Here is a 17,250-nt window from a genome sequence, read left to right as displayed (position 1 = left end):
CAGTTTGATTTATTTTGTCCAGCTTTGTTTGCTTAACATAAAAGCACAGAATTAGTGTTTTTTAAGATACATTCCAATGTATATTTTGTGGAAACAACACATTTCACAAATAAAATGAAGAAATGGTAGACTCCATCTCTGAGATAGTAACATCTCAGACACTACTAAAAGTTGACTAACATCCAAGAGAAATATCCAAGGCCATCCAAAAGCATATATTGCTAAAATCTGAAAAATCAGTTTTAGTGCATATTTCCTGCCACCAATTATAGTCTTATCCTTGCACTTCACTTCAGTCTAAATGTTTATTTTTTTTGAGAGAGAGAGAGAGAGCACATGTGCAAGCAGCAGAGGGGCAGAGAGAGGGAAACAGAGGATCTGAAGCAGGCTGTGCACTGACAGCAGTGAGTCCACGTGGGGCTCGAACTCACGAACCACAAGATCATGACCCAAGCCGAAGTCAGACACTCAACTGACTGAGCTAGGTGCCCCAGCACTTCACTTCAGTCTAAAATCAAGTTCTTTCCCCTGCCAAACCCCACCAGGAAATGTACTCCTTGAGGGTCTTGGGAGATAATATCTATATGGAAAAAGGTTTGTAACTAAACATGATTGACCCAGCTCTCACCTACAGCCATGTGTCTAGGAAAAATGAAAACTGGCTTAGACTGGACTACTTATATCTTAAAAGCCCCTTGGGCATGGTATTCTTCAGATACAAGAAACAGTTATTAATTTGTTAATATATCTAAAGTGTGGGAAATTCAGAATTGGTGCATGCAAGACCTTAACAATGTTCACACAAGAGCCCGAGATAAATCATCACAAAAGCAAGAAAGATAGAGCTATAATTTATATGGGTTGAAGAAACTGGAAGGATCATTTCCTATAAACTCTAAAGGGAAAGTACTGTAATTGGCTTGCCTGTTACAACCCAAATATCTGTGGACATGTATTAATTTGTACTCTTTGTGCTGGCCAAGTTCTTCCCAAGCAGGAAATGCATTTGAAAATGTGTCAATGGCTATACCTTAAGAAGGTGTTTTAAGATTATACCAAATTTTCAAGAAAATGATGTTTTTCAACCATTTTTGCTTCAAGTAAGTGTTCAAACTCCATTCTGTAAAAGTTTTCTTATAAAATGTTAGTTAGAAGGTAAACAGTCATAGGAAGTACATGGTAAGAAGAAACTGCAAAGTTTTTAAATCCTTTGCCTTGAGTCTGGAAAGTGTAAGAGTAAGGAGGAGGTGGAAGGAAATGTTTACATCTCTCAAAACATAGCTACAGCTGTTTTGCATCAAAGGAAATGTTTTTAAAATGTGCTAAAAGCTAGCTCAAAGTACCTAAAAAGAGATTCACTACACATTGAAAGGGATGTCCACCTTCCTCAAAACTTAGTTTTCTAAACTATTGTTACTTGGCATTGTATTTATGTGATCATGATCTAACATTTTAATCGCAAAAGATAAGACTCTGTTTTTGAAAAATCCAAAAGCCTCCAAGAGCTCAGCAGCTGTGGATGATTAAGAATGTAAATAGGCTCAAGAGACTGATTCCATTTCCAGGTTCTCTGTTTATGAATCACCTACCCAGAGACATAATTTTAATGGCAGCAGAATTTCTTTCTAAAGCAACAAATAAATTCACTTTTGGAAACACTGCAGCAAGACACTTCTTTAACTAGTACTGTTGTACTGAACAAAATCAGACTCCATTTTCTTTAAGACATTTGTAACAGTTGGCATGTCAGAAAATGAGAGATTCTCTGTTTTTCATTTTCTAGGAAAAGAAAAATATTAAGGTTGTATTTCCAGTCACACTTAAACTTCAGACCTTGTTATGGCAGATGAAAGATCTTTCACTGAGGATGGGTACAGTATTTTTGATGGTGAAACTAGAGTGCATTACTTAAGGCTGATCAAGCCAAGATTCAGTGGACTGGTTCTATTAACCTGGGCTGTTAACCTGTTAATCTTGACCCTGATTCATGTGCTTGATTTACAGTTCAAGATGAAATCCACTCTGACGTCTGTGTTGTAAAAAACTGTGCTGTGTTCGTCAGCCAGTTATTTAGCACAAGAGGCCCACTCCAAGTCAGAAAGCCATTATTCTTTCTGAGTGAAGGACAATGGGAAGCAAATGCAAATCTAAAGAGAAATAATACTCAGTTATCTGAAGTAAGAGGCTATACCTGAAGCTGAAGCTAAAGGTAATTAAATCTCATTGACATTAATATCCTGCTCATTACAAACCACAGAACTTGGATATGTGCAGTTTTGCTTTTTGCCTCTCCGATGGTGTGATGTTGAAAATGTGTCGATAGCATTGCTATGTAAACAGACTTGGAATACTACATTCAGACTTTTAAAAACATCTGTGTCTATCAAAACATCAAGTTATACACCTTAAATATATATAATTTTTGTTAATTATATCCCAATAAAGGTGTTTTAAAAAAAATTTTCTGTGACTCCTAATTCTTAATTCTGGTTTGAAGACCACAGCATATAAATTATAAAAAGGAAAGCAACACAGAGAATAAAACTCAGTGAATATGGTGACCTTTGATGGTCATTCTTTAATTGGAATATAATATAAATGTATCAAATAAATACATTTTACAGCTTAAACTTACACAATGTTATGTCAATTAAATCTCAAAAAAAATTTAAAAAATAAATTGGAATATAATAAAAATTTAAATACCATGATTCATACATACTAGTTTATCTTTTTACCACTAGCCTTACTTTAAATACCCTTACATTTTATTGATTTCCATAAATCCACTCAATGCTGGGACATATGCCCTAGTCAATCAGAAATGCAAATCTAGGGGCGCCTGGGTGGCGCAGTCGGTTAAGCGTCCGACTTCAGCCAGGTCACGATCTCGCGGTCCGTGAGTTCGAGCCCCGCGTCAGGCTCTGGGCTGATGGCTCGCAACCTGGAGCCTGTTTCCGATTCTGTGTCTCCCTCTCTCTCTGCCCCTCCCCCGTTCATGCTCTGTCTCTCTCTGTCCCAAAAATAAATAAAAAACATTGAAAAAAAAAAAAAAAAGAAATGCAAATCTAATTGCTCAATTAGCATTGTCCTACAACATTGTGTAAGGAATTCAAAGAAACGAGGAATTTTTTTTTACTTCTCCTCAATACGTTCTCTGACAAGTCCTAGAAATAAGAGTTAGATTATACTTCTAACTGGGAGGTGAGGTGAGAAACCTTAAGAAATTATGAAAATTCAGATTGAAATTACCACTTAAATCCTTACTTTTCAGATTTACTTCATCTGAAAAACAGAACGTGGATGGAACTAGAGTGTGTTATGCTAAGAGAAGTAAGTCAGCCAGAGAAAGACAGATACTGTATGATTTCACTCGTATGTGGAATTTAAGAAAGAAAACAGATGAACATAGGGGAACGAAAGGAAAAATAAAATAAAAACAGAGAGGGAGGCAAACCATAAATACAGAGAACACACTGAAGGTTGCTGGAGGGGAGGTGGATGGGGAGATGGGTTGAATGGGGGATGGGATTAAGGACTGAACTTGGGATGAGCACTGGGTGTTATATGTATGTGATGAATCACTGGGTTCTACTCCTGAAACCAATACTACATTGTATGTTAATTAACTTAAATTTAAATAAATAAAATTCAAAAAGAAAAAGAAAATTATCTTAATGCAAAAAATAAAAAACACAGTCTTTATAACACCCCTTTCTAAGACTGAATTTGTGACAAAATTATTAGTGAATTATTTTTTTCAAGTGGCTTTCATAAATGAAATTACTGAAGCTTTACAATTTATTTATGAAATCACTCAAGCAGACCAGAAAACCTGAAGAATATCATGTTAGTTTTCTATCCACTCCCTAACTGCACTTTGCTGAGAACTTTAAAATGGAAAGCTAAGTACTAAGAATTTGTTTGTTTTAGAAGTATAACTCAGGCTGAAAAAATAAAGAAGGAGTTAAATGTCAGCATTAAATGGAAGAAAGCAATATGAATGCTTTTTTCTACATTTAGAAGTATGTTTTATTCTGATCCAATAGAAAGATGAGATATATAAAATACTCTGAAACATCCACCAACATTTTTTTTAAACATCCACAATTGCCCCAACAAATAGCATCAGTCATTTCCATGTAAATAAGACCATGGTAGCAAGACCAAAAGATGTATGATTTGAGAATAAAACAAATACTAAAATCAAAAGGAGAAAAATTTAACTTATTTTTATAAAATAGGATTATCAAAAAAACCTACAGCTAATGAAACACTTTCATCAGTGATCCTAAAAACTAGAATAAACAACATGGAATTTATTTTTTGAACATGAATTTCTCCACATATACTTTGAACCTGGGTTTTACTTTCTAAGGAAAATATTGTCCATTCTTTGTGAGGAAAACTCTGTTTGTTACATTTAATACATAAATTATTCCTGTTATATGTAACATATACAAGAGCTATCTTTTAGCTAAGTTGTCCATTAATAAAGGCCAAATTACCAATATTAATTACCAATACAGCATTATAATTATACATCTGCATAATTTTTCACTTAAACTTTGCTTCTTAATCTAGTAGCTAAATATCATGAACTTGAATGATTAAATATAAAGACAAATTCAAGGAGACTTTTGGGTTTATGTAACAAAATTATGTGAATTACATGGAATTGCATAAATTTTACTCAATTGATGTATTTTACTGATGCGTGTAAAAGGTAACTCACTAACTTTAAGAACATCGGCTCATTATGATATCTATCTAACTTTTACTATACAGAAAAAGGTCACATACTACCACCCTGAAGTAACATAAATCAAAACATTATTATGAATCAAGAACATATTATAAATTATGTATCAAAAATTTAAAACTATAATCACTAGTTTTTAATTTTAAAAAAGATTTTACATTTATATTTCCAAACCATTCGACCTAATTCTGGCCTCACCCTGTCTTTCCATTCTCATCACCTAATTACCACATCCCCCACCCCAGTATCTGAAGAAAACCGTAACAGAGTCCAGGTTCCACAAACCCACCCTATAATGCTCATATCATCCTGCTGCCTAGAAAATCTGCCTTCCCTTTCACTGCTAAGAGAAATTCTCCTCCATCATTCAATGCCTAGCTCCAATACTATCTCCTCTGTAAAGTCTTCTTTAGTTCCCCAGAATTGTGGGTTGGCTCTTCTGTGCTGCCAGAGACTTTTAATTGTGTGTCTTTCTTTAACACCAGGATCTGTCTTTAAGGCTAGCATGGTACCTGGGGTAGGCCCTTAACAAATATCTTTGAAAAAAGAAAAGGAGAAAGGGGAAGAGGAAGGAAATAAGATACAAAGAAAGTAAAGAAAAGTCAGATACTACTTCCAGTAACTCTACTTTTGTTTTTTTTTGTTTGTTTTTTTTTGGTTTTTTTTCTGGAAATTTTTGGAATCACCGAGTGTATGACTTGAACTCTATGAACTATTATCAACATAATTCAGTTTGGGAAGACTTTCAAATATGGTACATTAATATCTCAAAACATAGTAATAAGAAGGTACATGGTACTGCAAAACATCTGCCTTTATTACTGCTAATCTTTAGGAAAATCACAGTTCAGAGTTATTATTTAAATCACAGTATCAGTAAGATCTAGTTTGGTTTGTACTGTTAGAGTGAATAGCTTCCTAATTAAAGAATAGTTAAACAAAGCTTACAGAGAAGGAAATAGAACCATACGGTTATTAAAGAAGGACTTTAAAGCAGATTCTAACATTTATTTGGGGCAATTGTTTCCCAGGAATGAATTTCTACACACTAATGGGGTCAAAGACACTACATGATTCCCTAGAGGCCCTTTTCTATTCAAAAGAGCTTTCAAAATAAAGTAGGGGTAGAATAAGAGGCAAGGAAACTATTCCTTCGTGCACCAAATGCATTCTCAGAGTACTAACATCTGTTTCAGTTTACATACTTTGAGAATGACTTTATACATGGAATTAAACTTAGGCAACATGCCTAAGAAGCCTGTCTGCAAAAGAACTACATGTACCATCAACAGCTGGAATTTGTATAGGTCCACATTCTACACAGTCTAATATCCTGGGAGTCACCAGTGACTCCAGTCTCAAAACCTAAAGGCCGAAGAACAGCCCCTAATGCTCATGAAAATTTTACAGTAGAGAGGGATAAGAAAGTAAAGGAATTTGATTCTAAAACATGGCATGTTAAATTTTAAAGAGATGTTTTTGTAAATAAAGAAAAAGATACAAAAAGCTTTTTGAATTTTTTAAAATTAAGAAATGCTTATTCAATAACATTTCCCTAGTCTTATTAGGCATTAAAAATCTTTTTCCTGTGCTAATAGGACAATTACAATGTCTCATAGACTGAAGTAGAATACAAAACCTGTAAAATTAATGATGTTCCTTTGCTGCCACCATGTGGTATATCTGTACCTTTGCAGTCATAGTTTGAAGTTTGTAAATAATAACTTTTATACCTAGTTCTGAAGTCTTCATCATCAGCTCAAACCGCTGGTATGCAAATATTATCAAAGTTTTAGGAACATAGGGTCGGTTCACAGATAATTTACATACTAATTAATCATCAACCAATAAGTAGGAACTATTTTATCACAATGTAGGAAGCACTGAATTATATCTGGCAGAACAGTATATTGTCTTGATCACAAAAAAGCACACATCTGTTAACATCAAAAAACACTGACAAACCTCTGAAAACTATCAATCATTGGTGAAAGAAACTGAAGACAACATAAACAAATGGGGAAACATTTCATACTCATGGATTAGAAGAGTATAGTTAAACTGTCCATACTATCCAAAGTAATCCACAGATTTATTCCATCCCTTATCAAAATACCAACCACATATTTCACAGTACTACAACAAACAATACTAAAATTTGTATGGAACCACAAAAGACCCAAATAGCCAAAGCAATCTTGAGAAAGAAGAATAAAACTGTATCACAATCCCAGATTTCAAAATATACTATAAAGCTGGAGTAATCAAAGCAGTATGGTACTGGCACAAAAATAAACATATAGACAAATGAAACAGAACAGAGACCCCAGAAATAAATCCACACTTATATAGTCAACTTGACAAATGAGGCAAGAATATACAACGAAGAAAAGACAGTCCCTTCAATAAATAGTGCTGGGAAAACTGGACAGATATATGCAAAAGAATGAAAGTGGACCATTTTCTAATACCATACAAAAAATATACTCAAAATGGATTAAAGACATAAATGTGAGAAAAATCCTGGAAGAGAATGCAGGCAGTAATTTGACACTGGCTGTAGCAACATTTTTCTAAATATATCTTCTAGGTCAAGGGAAACAAAAGCAAAAATTAACTATTGGGACTACACCAAAATAAAAAGGTTTTGCACAGCAAATGAAACCATCAACAAAACAAAAAGGCAACCTACTGAATTGCAGAAGATATATTCAAATCTTGAATACTTAGGAATACTTAGGAAGCAACCTAAGTATTCATCAATAGATAAATGGATAAAGAAGATGTGGTGTGTATGAACGTATATATATGTATATATGTATGTGTATATATATGTATGTATACACATATACATGTGTGTATGTATATATATATATGAATATTACCCAGCCATAAAAAAGTATGAGATCTTGCCATTTGCAATGACGAGAATGGAACTAGAGTGTATTATGCTAAGCGAAATAAGTCAATCAAATACCATATGATTTCACTCATGTGGAATTTAGGCAACAAAACAGATGGACATATGAGAAGGGGGAAAAAAAGAGAGAGAGAAGCACACCATAACAGACTCTTAACGACAGAGAACAAACAGGGTTGGTGGAAGGAGGCTGGGGGGAGGAGGGTGGGTTAAATGGGTGATGGGCATTAAGGAGGGTACTTGTTATGATGAACACTGGGTATCATGTGTAGGTGATGAATCACTACATTCTACTCTTGGACCCAATATTATACTATATGTTGACTAACTAGAATTTAAATAAAAATTTGGAAGCAAAAAGAGAGAGAGAAGAGAGAGAGAGGGCAAACCAAGAAACAGACTCTTAGCTATAGAGAACAAACTGATGGTTACCAGAAGGAAGGTGGGTCGGGGATTGGGTTAAATAAGTGATGGTGATTATGGAGTGCACTTTGATGAGCACCGAGTGATGTGTGGAAGTATTAAAACACTATATTGTATACCTGAAACTAATATTACACTGTATACCAACTAACTGGAATTTAAATCAAAACTTAAAAATAGGGACACCTGGGTGGCTCAATTGGTTAAGCATCCAGCTTCCACTCAGGTCATGATTCCACGGTTCGCGAGTTTGAGCCCCACATCAAGGTCTCTGCTGTCAGCACAGACCCTGCTTCAGATCCTCTATCCCCACCTCTGTCTGCCCCTTCCCCCTAAAAAATAAACATTTAAAAAAAGCTTAAAAATTAAAATTAAAAATGTAAAAGAATACTAAGTTTGGCAATAGGTATTCTATTTCTTGTCATGTTTTGAAAGTACTAATATACTTCACTTAAATATAAAAACTCGTCTCTAACCTTATAGTAGGCCCATAGACCAAATTAAGATATTCTTCTCTGATATCTCTTCTACACACAAATGACCTCACTATAACTTGCAGCTTCAGAATCCAAATCCTTGTGGCCTTCAGTTTCAACTTTTGTATCCCAAATTCCTATGTGGGAGAATCTGATTGGCTCCTTAGTTCAGATACCCTCTCCAATTGTCTGTGTCTTAAAGGGATATCTCTGAGGCAGTAGTTTCCAAAGAAGGTCACTTATAAGATGATGCCTGGGGGTATGAGATTTAAAAATTATAACTTCAATTTACCTTTATTATTTATCTCAACCTCATCTCATCTGGCAAGAAGCTTCCCTGCTTAAAAGCCAAATGTCCCACAAGAGACAATATTTCTTGCACCAAACCCATACACATTACTTCAGAGTTCACAGGAGGGACATGCTCAATTACAAGACTGAACACACTCAGAGGAACATAAAGCATCCTCATCAGGTATGTATGGTTCATTTATGGTTCCTCCTTAACCAGATGCAATTTATTAATCAGGGGTCATTTTACCATAAGTAATATTGCCTGTAATATAATTGATATCCTATCTTTATATGGTTTCCAGTAGGACAGAGATAGAAAGTTAACTAAAGGTCACATTACCACAGTAGAAGGAGTCAAGGTTTTATTAATCCTTTGCCCACACTCTTCACAATGGGTCCTTTAATGTACTTAACTGGGATTGACAAATTTGATCTGAAGCTCCCCTCAAACAAGGAAACCACAGGCCAGAGAGTGTTAGTGGAATTAGGCACCCTCCTCTCTCCTGCACCATACCCACCTCCTAAATCTCCTGTCCAAAAATGCTCAGGGAACATATTGATTGCCCAGATATATCTCAATGTGCATGGGACTCTTAAGACCCATAGGAAAGAAATTTACCCCTATCTACATACAAATTGATTGAGATATAGATACTCATCTGACGGAATGACTAAAAAGAAGGGGTATAGAACAAAAAAAGGCCACATTATAAGGAGATTCAATTGCACCCCTGAGAAAAAAGATCCCCAGGACTAATAAATATTTTAGGACCTGAGAGTCAGGAGATCATTGGTTTCCAGTACTGTTTCAAACTGTTCTTAACTGCATGCCTATTCATCCTCCAAAAGTGCTTGTGTAGTAAAATGAAAGGATACATTGCCGCAGGTTCATATATGCTCTCAGGGATGACTGAAAGCATAGGAGAAGACTGTTCCCTACTGGTTGGAGACACAGGCAAACATCAATAGAGCAGCTATATTGCTGGCAGAGGCTCCAGTCATAAGAATCCCAACACCTGTATATACCTTGACAAAAAGTAACCTCACCAAGAACACACAAACTAGTGAGACCAAAACATTCCATAAAGGGAAGGAAAACCTGGAAAAGAGGACACTTCCTTTGTGTGAATATATACTCTTGAGGACTGTATTTTACAGAGATGACTATTATGTCTCCTGTCTTTTCTACAATATGATGGTACCGCTTCTTCCTTTGAAAAGTCAGTCAACTTCCCCTTTAGTTGAAACTAGGCAGCCTTGGGACTGCTTTCAAGTCTCCAACTCTAATAATGGATTCAATCTATTTCTCCTTGAAGTTCTAACAGTTTTTGCCTCACATATTTTGATGCTCTGGTGTTAGGCACATACACATTAAAGACTGCTGTCTTCAGGGAGAATTGACCCATTTATCATTATGTAACGCCCCTTTCTTGCTTGTAATTTTCCTTGCTTTGAAGTCTGCTTTGTCTGAAATTAATACAGTTCCTCCAGCTTTCTTCAAAAAGGTGTTAGCATAGCATATCTTTCTTTACTTTTAATCTGTGTCTTTACATTTAAAATAAATCTCTTATAGAAAACATATAGTTGGGTCTTCTTTTTTTAATCCACTCTGATATTCTGTTTTTAATTGGTGTATTTAGACCATTGATGTTTAAAGTGATTATTGTTATAGTTGAATTAATAGCTACCATAAATTTTTCAGTTTTCTATGTTTCCCTTGTTCTGTTTCTTTTTCTTCCATTTTCTGCCTTCTCATTTCAATTAAACATTTTAACTGTCTTAGCATATCAATTCTATATATGTGTATGTATATACATATATATATTACTATTTTAGTGGCTGTCCTTGAGTTTGCAATATACATTTACGACTAATACATGTCCATCTTCAAATAACACAATACCAGTTCACAGGTAGTGCAAATACTTTAAAACAGAATATCCCTAATACCTCCTGCCTTTTCCACCCTCCTGACATTGTTTTCATTTATTTCATTTATTCATATGCTATAATCATCCAATAATTGTTGCTATTACTATGTTGAACTGTTGTCTGTTAATAAGAAAAATGAAAGATTTTCTATTTCCTTAATTTATTCCTCCTCTAACACTCCTTTTCTTTATTTAGAGCTGAGTCTGACTATCTCATTGTCCTACTTTCTAAAGAACTTCTTTTAACATTTCTTGCAGGACAGGTCTATTGGAGATAAATTTCCTCAGTTTTTGTCTGAGAAAGTCTTTCTTCTTCACTTTTGAAAGATAATTTTACTGAATAGGAACTTTAAGCTAGTGATTTTTGCTTTCAACATTTTATATATTCCACTCCACTCTCTTCTTGCTTTCATCATTTCTCAAGAGAAGTCCAATGTAATTCTTATCCTTGTTTCTATAGTTAATGTGGTGTGCGTTTTTTTCCCCTTTGGCTTCTTTCAATATCTTCTCTCTGTCCTTAATTTTCCACAGTTTGAATATGATATGTTTAGGCATAAATTGTTGGTACTTATCCAGTCTGGTATCCTTCCAGCTCCCTGGATCTCTTATTTGGTGTCTATCATTAATTCTGAAAACTTCTCAATCATTATTACTCCAAATAGTTCTTCTTTTTCTATGTCTCTTTCTTCTCCTTCTGGTATTACCATTATACACACAGTTATACCTTTTGTAACTGCATCACAGTTCTTAGATATTCTATTCTATCTTTGCATTATTTTTTCTCTTTACATTTCATCATTGGAAATTTCTCCTGACATTTCTTCAAGCTCATGGATTCTTTCTTCAGCAGTGTCCAATATATTAATGATCATATCAGACATTCTTCACTTCTATTACAGTATTTTTTTTATTGCTAGAATTTCCTTCTGATTCTTTCTCAGAGTTTCTCTCTGTTTACACTACATATGTGTCCTTGCATGTTATCCACTTTTTCCATTACAGCCCTTAGCATATAGTTGTTTTAATTTACAGTCTGATAATTCCAACATCTCTGCCATCTCTGTGTCTGTTTTTAATGCTTCCACCATTCCTTCAAACTAGTTTTTGTCTTTTAATATGCCTCATAATTTTGTTGAAAGACATGATACACTGGGTAAAAGAAACTGAGGTAAATAGGCTTAAAAAGGTTTTGTGTTTATCTAGCTAGGAGTTTGGCTGTAGTTATTGTTTATAGTAGCTTTAGTTAAGCCATATTTATGGCTTTGGTAGCTTTAGCTTTTATTTAGCTTTAAGTGTCAGAGGCTAACATATCCTATGGTATTCTTATTTTTGTCTCCCTTCCTGTATTTGGGTTTCCCTTTGTCTTCAGACTTCCCTAGAGATTTATCCTTATACAGGATCTGAGTCATGCAGTTACTTCAGTTATATACCCATTTGATTATACAGCAGAGCTATTGATGTGGTGGTAAAGTGGGAGGGAGGGGAAGTTTCTACAGTGATATGATCAGATCCCAGTCTTTTAGTGAATATATTCCCCTACATTGTAACCTTCAGGAGTGCTTCTCAGATTTTTCCATCTTAAGTGAGACAAGAAGGCTAGAGAGAATAGAGTTGAGTATTTTCCTTCCCCCTGGTCAGTGGGAATCCAGTAAAATCCCAATCAGTTAGGCTCTGGTAAGATAGCTATCAAGGGCAGGACTTGTCAAGAAGGAGAGAATGCTCTGGGCCTATTTTTAAAAAGTGTCCTGGACACATGAGGGACTTTTCATCTCCCATCTTCACTGTAAGAATCTGGTAGAGTTCCTGAAGGCAAAACACATGAAAGTGTGAGGTATTTCTAAGACTACGCTCCCATGTGTTTTTTTTTTTAACTCTTAAACTTGTCCACACTGATCCTCCAATAATTTGTCAATTACAGTTCAAAAAATTTTTTTTTCTAGTACTGGCTCCAGCAGTGATTACTGCTCTTGGGCATCTGTTCTAATATGTCATGATTCTCTCTATCTACCTATAGTCAGTTTTGAGAGCAGGGGCAGTACTTTTTCCTGTAACCTCAATTCTTTGAAGGATCTAAGAAGAGTTGCTGATTTTTGGTTTGTTCAGCTTTTTCTTACTGTGAGGATGAGAGTAATGACTTCTAAGCTCCTTACATGCTGAATTATGACTACTTTGACACAGCAGTGGGGATCCTTAGGACTTCTGATACTAGGTCATAAAAAGTCATGAAGCTATTGATGATTTCCTTGAGATTCTCTCTGCAGGATGTCAGCCATCATGTAGAAATTTCAACTACCCTGACACTGCACATTGGAGAGGCCAGGTTATCTAGGTTGATAACCCCAGCTAAGTTTGCAGCTGACAGCCAGCATCAACTTGCCAACTATGAGTAAGTCATTTTGGTTGTCCAGTCAAATCAACCTTTCAAAAGACTGCAGCCCAGCAATGTAAGATTACAGCTGCATAACAGACACCAAGTGAAAAGTGCCTAGTCAAGCCTTTCCTGAATTCGCCACCCACCAAAACTGTGAGCAAAATTAAACCATTTGTTTTATGCCACTATGTTTTGGGGCAATTTGTTACATAGTAGTAATATGAGAACAGACTTTTGAAATACTATTATACATGTGACAATTTAAGTTTAGTGTGTCATACTCTTTTACCATGGAATTGATGAAGAGCAAATTAACTAAATAACTTCAATTTTTATGGAGTTTGTTCAAAGAAACTCTAAGTTTGGTCTAAAACTACTTACAACAACCCAATCCCTAATTAATCCCTGGGTCTCTGAATGAATGTATACCAACATGAAATAAGCCACAGAAAATATATAGCCCCTCTAAAAAGCAGTCTGCTAAATGCCCACCTCAGATGTAGCAATGGAGAACAATGAACAAGGTAGATCTTACCACACGCAGAACCGGAGACTATAAGAATTAGTTCGAACCTCACTCAGGTCAAGAAATTTGAATCAAGTATAAACCAAGCATATAGGAATAAGGGAGAAGTTTACAAGTATGGGGGCTTTCTGAGAAACGCAGTGCCTAGGATGTGTGTGTCAGATAAACCTCAAGGTTACTTAAGAGTTCTTAATAAAACAAAACAAAAAAATTGTTATAGCTATACCTTTTGAAAGACTTGACTGATTATAGAAACTTGTCACTGAATAAGAAATGTCCCTAAAGGGTCTGTTGACTGAAATATCAAGAGTTTGTAGGTATTCAGTCATGTGACCAGAAATAACAAGTAAGACCCAGCCTAGAGAGACAATGACAATTACATTATGACTTGTTCCTGAAAGTGAATTAAGATGTCATCAATTATAAGATTCCATTGACTGTAAGACATATCTCAATCAGAGATCTGAAAATGTTTCTTAAACTTCATGAAATATTTCAATGGTTTTAGATACGGAGTTACTACCTATAATCTAATTTAAGCAACTGGTTTCTCTCACAGTCTCAAAGGAAGGGGTTGGAAAAAGACCTGTAGTACTATCCTTGTCGTTTGGCCCAATCTAACTCTGATAAATATTAATTTTCTGCCTTTCTGCTGTCTTCTCTCATTAAACACTTAGAGTAATGAATCCAGCTTTTCCATGTCTTTCCCTCTCAGCATTCAGTTGACCTAAATTTTACCTGCGTTAATCTTTTTCTTACAGAACCTTGCTTAAGGCTGCAAAATACAGGCAATACTCTCCTACCGCTTGACTTAGTATTATTGCCTTGGTAAATACATAGTCTGATTCTCAAGTAAGAGTTTAACCAAATTTAAAAATGCTCTGAAGTTTATTGTCCACTGTGAAATATCTATTGATCATTGTAGCATTAGTTTTATAAAACTATTATTATTGGATAAAAGCTCCTCTACTAGAGAAACTCTAACTGCACCATTTTACCCCTGATTATAAACGCTTGACTCTTACTTTCTTTTTTTCAGTAAGTTCTTTGAAGTAATAACTTTATTCCCTAATACCCTCCAAAGATGACCAATGACTTTGTTTTGTTTGTATTATTATGAACTCATGACTTCAACCATAACATGCTTCAATCCATTGCAATTATTATTTTTGATACTCAAATTGTCCCAACTCAGTGAGACCCTCTTCAAGTTGTTCCTGAGTCCATTTAACTCAACCTCAGTAGTCTTTGATAGCTCTCTTGCTTTCTGGTATGATAAGAAATCTTGTACATCTCTGTCAGCCATTTCTTCAAGGAGCTTTGTTTCCTTTTAGTAGAAAATGGAAGTTATAAGCCACATCCAGGCTTAGTAACAAAATGCATTTTTTAAAGTTTATTTATTTTTGAGAGAGAGGGGAGGGGAGGGGCAAAGACAGAATCCCAAGCAGGCTCTGCTCTGTCAACACAGAGCCCAATGCAGGGCTTGACCTCATGAACCCATGAGATCATGTCCTGAGACGAAATCAGGTGCCCACCCCAACAAAATATGTTTTTAAAAACAAAATAAGTTGTAAGCCCATAATGATGCTTCCAATTCAAATTTAGATCTATCTTCAGATGTTTCTAATAGACACTCAAGGTAAATAACCAGTAAGCAAGGTCTAGACTGTCTCCAAACACGGCAGTACTTTTGGCTTTTAGCATTAGGATCAACTGGGAAGCTTCTATAACCCTAATGCCCAAAAAGAAAGATCTCAAATCAATAACCTAACTTTACACCTTAAGGAACTAAAAAAAAAAAAAAAAGAAAGAAAAGAAAAGAAAGCTAAATTCAAGACAGTTGGGAAAAGTAATAAAAGTTATAATAAAGATAAGATAGAATAGAGAGAAAAATCAATGAAACCAAAATTAGGTTCTTTAGAAAGATCAACAAAATGTTTCATTGACAAATGTTTAGGCAGACTAAAAAAGAGAGAGAGAGAGAGAGAGAGAGAGAGATGATGCAAATAACTAAGATCAGAAATAAAAGTGGAGACATTACCACCAGTCTTACAGAAATAAAAAAAAATTAGAATGGTATGAAGAATTATAAGCAAATAAACTAGGTAACCTAGATGAAATGAGGAAATTCCTGCAAAGTTATGAATTACCAAAACTAACAGAAAAATAAACAGAATATTTCAATAGACCTATAACAAGGAGAGACTGAATCAGCAATCACAAACTTCCCAACAAAGAAAAGTCCAGGGTCAAATTATTTTACTGGTGAATTCTACCAAATATTCAAAAAAATTAAAACAAACCCTTCATAGCTGCCCAGAAAAAAATAGAAGATAAGGAAACAATTCCTAACTCATTCTATTAGGCCAACATTACTCTAATTCCAGAGCCAAAAACACCACAGAAAAGAAAACTATAGGCCAATATTCCTCATCAATGTAGTCATAAACACTCAGCAAACTAGAAATAGAAGGGAATTTCCTCAATAAGATAAAAGGAATTTATGAAAAACCCACAGCTAACATGATGCTTAATAGTGAAAGACTGAAAACCTTCCCCCTCAGATCAGGAATAAGACAAAGATGCCCACTTTCACCACTGTTATTCAGCATTGTATTAGAAGTTCTAGTCAGAACAATCAGGTGAGAAAAAGAAACAAAAAGCATGCAAACTAGAAAAGATGACATGATATAATAAATTTTTAAAAATCCTAAAGAATACACAACAAAAAACTATTAGATCTATAAATGAATTCAGCAAAGTTGCAGGATACAATATCAACACACAAAAATCCATTTTATTTCTATACACTAGCAATTGAGGGGGAATAAGAAGTGACTTAAAGGTAAAAAGTTTCCTTTTGGAGTGACAAAAACATTCTTGATACAGTGATAGTTCCGTAACATTGTGAATATACTAAATGTCACTAATAAAAACTTTATACTATGTGTATTTCACCACACTTAAAAAAAAAAAAAAAAAAAAAAAAACTCTGATGTCCAGGTGACACTGCAGACCAATTTCATCAGAATCTATGGAGGTTTCATTATTTTCTAAAGCACTCCAGGTACTTCTTATGTATAGCTTATAAATAGTAATGAGAATTTAGTAAGAGATTAGTATAAATAGCTAGACTATCCCTTGGGGATATAACAGGCATAAAGTATTAACGCCAGGTACTTAAGTATAGAGTTTTAAGTTCATTTTTATGGGGATAGGGCTTCAGAGTCTACTGAAGAGCTTATTTTGCATACATGTCATTAAAATGTGCAATTATTTTAGCTTTATGAAGTTTTTCCCTATTGCTTTGTCTCTTGAATTGAGATCTGAGAGTTAAATTAGAGTCTTCAAATTTTGAGATGTCATTTTGATAATCTGAGAAAAAAAAATATCAGTATAACAACAAAAGTTGTCTTTTACAGTGAAACTCCCCAGTTGAATTATATCTTAATTCTGTAAAAAAATAGAATATTATCTATGTTTCTAGTCTTCATAGACACCCCCATTCTCCCTTCCTTCTTCCTAAACCGAGAGTCAGCATCACTCT

The sequence above is a fragment of the Neofelis nebulosa genome, chromosome 2, assembly GCF_028018385.1.
Source record: "Neofelis nebulosa isolate mNeoNeb1 chromosome 2, mNeoNeb1.pri, whole genome shotgun sequence".
NCBI classification, from domain to species: domain Eukaryota; kingdom Metazoa; phylum Chordata; class Mammalia; order Carnivora; family Felidae; genus Neofelis; species Neofelis nebulosa.
The sequence above is the reverse complement of the archived record's forward strand: the minus strand, read 5'-3'. Positions refer to the sequence as shown.